The 6864-nt window shown below is 35.2% G+C and overlaps 1 pseudogene; it reads left to right on the forward strand.

Moving 5' to 3' along the window:
- Positions 1 to 3305: 3305 nt before the first annotated feature.
- On the forward strand, positions 3306 to 3827 carry LOC102493718 (chromobox protein homolog 3 pseudogene; annotated as a pseudogene).
- The last annotated feature ends 3037 nt before the right edge of the window (positions 3828 to 6864 follow it).

Here is a 6864-nt window from a genome sequence, read left to right on the forward strand (position 1 = left end):
CAAATGAGGACATTATCTTCTATGGTGTGTTCTGGCACCTCTACCCCATTAGGACCAAGTATCGAGTGAAAATGCAAGATTTCACTTACATTTCATTTATTTTCATATTATGGTTAAAATGAGCTTTTTCATAGTTTTTCATGAGCGTGATAAGCAAGCTTGCTCTACACAATGTGGTAATCTTAGGTCACACAGCAGTTTGTTGATCCTTTGTGACACACAAGAAAGCCCAGTCACTCCTTATAGTCATTCCTTCAATTCACAGGGAATAGTTTGAAGCAGAAGGTATTTGCAGAAGTTAAAACTGGAGAAAAAAGCATCATAGAAGGCTAGGATGGAGCTTGTGCACGAGAGGACAAGGCTCCTTCACTATTATTGCAGGGATTGAATTAACTTTTATCTAATTGACCTACAGAGTTCATTACTCCAGTGTCCTTTGTTTCTCCTTGGGAAAAGAATACTTAATAGTGATCCCATCACACGACAAACACACAAAGGAAAGGCATTTCGTTATCCTACTGACATACATTTTCTGTCTCATTGAGTGGCCTCTTTGGAAGACATGTAGCATAAATAAAACAGAAATAGTATCTCTTTTATATAATTTTTGTTTTAATTCCAAATTCAAAATAGGAAAAATCTTCAAAAAGTTATTGGAAAATGCATATTATGAAAATATTCCATATGAATTTCATTTTTAATATCATATTTCCTTGAACTTTTCTAAGTTTACTCATATTTTTCATTAGTTTAGAAATCTTTTGTTTGATTTATACTCTTTTACAATAAACTATACAATCTAGGACTAGAACAGGATAACTATGATAGTTCCCTGTCCACCTTGTTCTGACTGTTTAAGTGTTTTGGCTTTTCATTTTACAAATACACTTACTAGGGACCAGCAGTTAGCGTAATGGCTATGTTGCTGGACCCCCACATAGTCGACTGTGGTTCACATCCTGGACCCAGTGACTTAAGACTCACTCCGGGTGCGTGTGCGTGCGTATCCAAGATCCTGAGAAGAGAACAGAGGAGAAGGGATTGCGGTGTGGCCGTCCCCCTGGGGGGTGATTTCTGGCTTTCTGTCTCTCTGTCTCTCTCTCTCTGACGAGCTCATGTGCCCTATAGCAAAAAGAACCTCTCCAAATACATTTACTAGACATGACAGCTGGGTTATATTTGCCTAATATGAATAATCAGGATCCTTAGAACACAGCAACGTCACATGAAATTATCTTTCAGGGCCACAATCTTTTATCATCTAATTATATTCTGAGTCTATTATAGCTCATAAAAAAATTGGAAACTGTAAACATTTGTCTATCATGTTTAACTGATGTATTTGCTGATTTAAACATGGAACTCATATTGCCATTGCTCATTTAGAATAACAGTTTTTTTCTTTAATTTTTAAATTTCAATTTCGTTTACACATTTAATCACATTACTTAGCTTGCAAAGTAAATATTCCAACATATATATATTTCTCACCAGTCCAGTTTACAATACTATAAAGTTATCTTCAATAGAAATAACCCATTTCTTTGTCTTGTAAATGACTTGCCTCTCTATTTCTCTCGCTAATGTCCTTCCTCGTACTGTATTTCTTCACCACTCTCTTCCCAGCATAGCATAGTTTTCTTGAGATCTTAGAAAGAATAAAGAGAACTGTCTTCTCCTAAATAAGACGTATGTTTCTTAATCATTCTTGGAACTTAAGAAAGAATTAAAGTCCATTAAAGTCATTATTCAAAGCAGAAGATAAGACAAAACAATACGAATTTTATAAAATACTTACTTTTAAATCATGAATAATATAAGAGGATAAAAATAACAAATCGATGGTATACTGTTAGCTAGTATTGCTTTTGTTAAATGGTAGGCATTTATATTTGAAAAAGTGCTAGTATTATAAAGGTCAGGGAGAAAAAAAATTGGTCTTGGCAATTCTTCAAACTGTCTTCACAGTGAGAAAGTGGCCAATTTGCAGAAATGTTTAGTGTCACACTTTTCACTATTTACTATTTTGATTGGTTACATCTATTGTTATTTATAAAAAGAGGCTGTAAACGTAATAAAACTAGTTACATGCATTTAAATTAATGAAGTATAATACCAAGTTTACTCGTAGTTAGATTTATATTAGAATATCTCAAGCAGAGTAAGAGGTTTTTAATAAATAAAAAAGTGATGCAATTTGCATAAAATTTATAATATCTGTACAGATTTCATATATATTTTAAAATTAAAAACAGATTTATTAGTATTCATCTAATCGACCTTCAAATTCAAAACACAAAAAATCAGCATAACCAAGGAGACTTAATACTCAACCACAAAGATCTGAAATGAGGAATGGATTTCTGCTAACAGGTTCCAGTCAGCTTCCCCAGGTGACCTGAATCTGTGTCTTGTACAATGTAAAACTGAAATGTGAAGAGCTCTATCATTGAATTACTTTTCTAACCCCCCCTTTTTTACTTCAAGAACAGTTTTTAATGAAACTGTTCCATATGTTTAAAAAGAAGTGGAAAATTTGCATTTTAGCTGTGTAATGACTTAGCTATGAGAAACAATGAGACTATCATTTGACTCAACATGGATGAGTAAAGTGAGCTAGATTTTGACAGATACACTCTGTATATCACCACTTAGCATATACAAATACCTGCACTCTATGGCAGAAATGAAAAGATCTGAAGATATGACAGTAGAAAGCGTAGTGGAGAGGGACCAGCAGCTAGTGTAATTGTTATGGTGCTGGATTCCCATATGGCCAACTATGGGTCAAGTCCTGGACCCAGCAGCTTAAAACCCATGCCAGGTGTGTGTGTGTGTGTGTGTGTGTGTGTGTGTGTGTGTCCAAAATCCCAAGAGAATGTAGGAAAAGGGATTGTGGAGTGGCCATGCCCCCGGGGGGCGATTTCTCGCTTTCTGTCTCTCTCTCTTGGTGTCTCTTCAGCGAGCACACATGGCCTATATCAAAGACTTCTCTCTCTAAAGAAAAAAGAAAGGGAGGAAGAAAGAAAGGATAAGTATAGGTACCAGAGATTTTAAGGGAGGACGGTAGATGGCAGAGAGTGGGTGATAGAAGGTGGATATGAGATGCAAAGGAAAGAAACATTTAACAGACAGAAAAATGAAATTTTCTGTTGAAAATATGTATATTGTAGCTCGGATGTGGCCGGAGCTTGAGGTGTGTAGGGCCGGACACGCCACAGACCTGCCACCCAGAGCAGCTCTGAGTGGTGAACTTTTCAAGTCTGCAATAAAAAATGGCCTCCAATAAAACTACATTGCAAAAAATGGGTAAGAAACAGAATGGAAGGAGTAAAAAACTTGAAGAGGCAGAGCCTGAAGAATTTGTGGTGGAAAAAGCACTGGACTGACATGTAGTGAATGGGAAGGTGGAATATTTCCTGAAGTGGAAGGGATTTACAGATGTTGACAATACTTGGGAACCAGAAGAAAATTTAGATTGTCCAGGGTTAATTGAAGCATTTCTTAAATCTCAAAAAGCTAGTAAAGAGAAAGATGGTACAAAGAGAAAATATTTATCTGACAGTGAGTCTGAGGACGGCAAAGCAAACAAGAGAGAGACTGCTGATGAAACCAAGAGGCTTTGCCAGAGGTCTCGATCCTGCACGAATAATTGGAGCAACAGACAACAGGGAGAGTGGATGTTTCTCGTGAAATGGAAAGATTCAGATGAGGCAGACTTGGTACTGGCAAGACGAGCAAATATGAAGTGGCCTCAAATTGTAATTACTTTTTATGAAGAGAGACTAACTTGGCATTCTTGTCCAGAAGATGAAGCTGCATTCTAATGGAAAAATCAATTTTGATATATTTTTTTTGAAAGTAGTTTTGGGGAACTGGGGGGTGGAGGTGCATCCCAATAGCACTGGTTACTTTTAAACAAATAAAAGGTTTTCTGTAGTTGCTTTTTTATTGGGGGAAAAAAATTCATACCATGGTATTTTATCCTCTGCATTTGGGAACAGGTTTTCTAAATGTTGGGGAAATATTTCATTGTCATGACCTTGTATTTAACTCACATGCTTCAGTACCAGTCTGGGGTTTTTGTTTTCCGTCTTTGTGTGTTTCTGTACATAAATACATAAATGGCTTTCTGTTTTTGAAACCTTCACCAAAACCGAAACTGTGTATAAGTTCTTATGTCTGAGATACTGTCATGCTGAGCAACCTCAGAATAAGAAATAAGTTCCTCCAAATTAAATTGAAAGTTTTCCTGAAGCCATAACCTTTCAAATTAATGATTTTGTAATTGGGCAATCTAAATTGGATAACTTAAAAGCAACCATATCAGAATTTTTATCTATCTGTAGTCATGTAAATTCAATAGTTTAGTTGCAGAATTCCTGAAAGGAGAAATTGTATGGTTACCAACAAGCTCCCCTCCCAGATGACAAAAATGAACAAATCCCAGTGTTTAGCTAAGAAAGACTATAAGTGAGCATTTTAATCCTCTAGTACACTTCCTTTACAAAATGTTGAAATCTTTACACTCTATTGACTGAAAGGTCATTATTCATGAGATGTCTGATTTGACTCCTGGAAACCTAATCAGATGGTTAAAGATGTTAGCAGTTTAGGACTTGCTGGCATAAATGAGTGAACAAATGTGTGATCTAAACTATTGTGCATGTGTCTTTTCTTAACCCTAATTCATTCCTTATATGTAGGCCTCAATCTTTGCAGTATGTGGGTTACTGATTCAGCAGAAGCAAGGAAAACCAGTAACTTTGTAGTAATCAGAATGTTACCCAACTATATATGGTTTACTTTATTGTAAACACTGGTGAACTTGGTCAATAGTTTTTTATTCCTTTAAAAAAATAGAAAAAAAAAGAAAAATGTATATTGTGTACATCATAATGGAAACTTCATGTAAAATGTAAAATTTGAAAATTTAAAAAAAGCAACATACAAGAAACCATACACACACACACACACACACACACACATACACACGAAGAAAATTAGCTTTTTTTTAAAAAAATTATTTATTTAATTTTATTTATTAATTCACTCATTTTTTTAATAATGTGACCAGAGAGAGACAGAGGGTGAGAGTGAGAGAGAGAAGTGAGAAAGCAAGCCTCCAGATTCAGGACTCGAACTCTGGTCGGCCATGTGGGAATGTCCAGCACCTTAACCACCATGCCACCTGCTGGTCCCAGAAAATTAGCATTTTAAAGTTCAATAACTAAATAACTAAGAACCAGCATAGGGCAATAATACTTACATTGTTGGATTCCCATGTAGTCAGTCGTGGTTTGAGTCCTGTACCTGGCACCTTCAAACTCATGCCAGGTGAGTGTGCTTGCATGCCCAAAATCCCAAGAAGAGAATGGAGGAGAAGAGATTGGGGTGTGGCTATCCTCCCTTGGTTTGATTTCTCACTCTCTGTCTCCAATATCTATCTGGTGAGTGTATGTGTCCTATGCCAAAAGATCTCACTTAAATAAAATGATTAATAACTAAATGTATCTAATAAATTTACACTTATTTCCATTAATGTAAATCAGAAACAATTTAGAGGAAACATGAGAATTTATTTTTATCAACAATTCACTTTTTTACTAAGCATTTTGTGTGACCCAGACTGTGGGGTGCATATCTGAATATGCAATTTCTTCTTTAATTACCTTGATAAGAAGTATCCCAGGGTCACTTTTATCACAACTCTCAATGATACCACTATGACAATTTACACTGAGTAGGTTTTCAAGTCTTTTCATGACATCTCAGCCTTCATGACACATCTGCATAGTGTCATTATATTTGTTTGTATTAATATATACCAAAGTTTACTATCAATATGTTAAAAGAAAATATATAAGCAGATAACACTTTGCTCGTTCACATATTTGCTCAGGTAATAATCATCTTTTAGTCATTTATTCTGCTTTAAATTACAAATAATGCTTCTAAATTATTAAGTATTATGATTATTTTAAACAGATGTTCATGTACCAATATAGAGGCAGAGAGTCAGTGGCACTAACGTTGCAAAGTGTTGCCATATGTAGAAATTTTGTATATTATTAAAATAACTAAACACTGTAACTCGACAATATAATGAAGCAAGTTAGTAGTATGACTATTAGTGGCAGTTATTATAAATACCACAAAAAGTACTTTGACTTTAAGAAAAATCTAGCAATGTATTTTTGTGAATAAAAATTATTATGAAAATTTAAAAATATTGTTAAGCAAACACTCTTGTACTGTTATAATAACATATCAGTAGGCGGCACATACTACACCCTACTTATAGCTCCTAGGAACAGGAGAGCGTTTGCACAATCGGCTACAGGAGGACGGAGTGGCACTGAAGCGTGAATGTAGCCTAGTTAACGAACCCGAAGCTGTTACACCCATGCTGTCACTGCATTTATCTTCACTCGCATGCTATACGTTGTGTTGAGTGAAACGTTTCTCACTGGCAGGCTGCAATGTTTCTTGTCCACGTGCTGCATTTTGAGTGCTACCTCAGGATGCTCTAAATGCAATGATCCTTTTGTTCCCAAGTCCTCTAATTAAGGTCTACTGCCTAACTGAGTTTCTCCTTTCAAAAACAACTGGAAATATCCTATGTACAGAAACACATTTAAAAACACAATATATAGACTGAAATTATTTCAACAAAACCTAACTAAATTCTTTCCTGCCATTTTAATATATAACCATACTAACTTATACTAGAGAAAAACAAAGAAGAAATCAAATGAGGCTTACAAATCTTGATCACAAGTAATGTTCTTTTTCTGTTCCACAAATGACTAACAGTTTTGTTTCATATAGCTTCAATATTAAGTGATATATCTAAAATGATCT

Source organism: Tupaia chinensis, unplaced genomic scaffold, assembly GCF_000334495.1.
Source record: "Tupaia chinensis unplaced genomic scaffold, TupChi_1.0 Scaffold000557_1, whole genome shotgun sequence".
Classification (NCBI taxonomy): domain Eukaryota; kingdom Metazoa; phylum Chordata; class Mammalia; order Scandentia; family Tupaiidae; genus Tupaia; species Tupaia belangeri.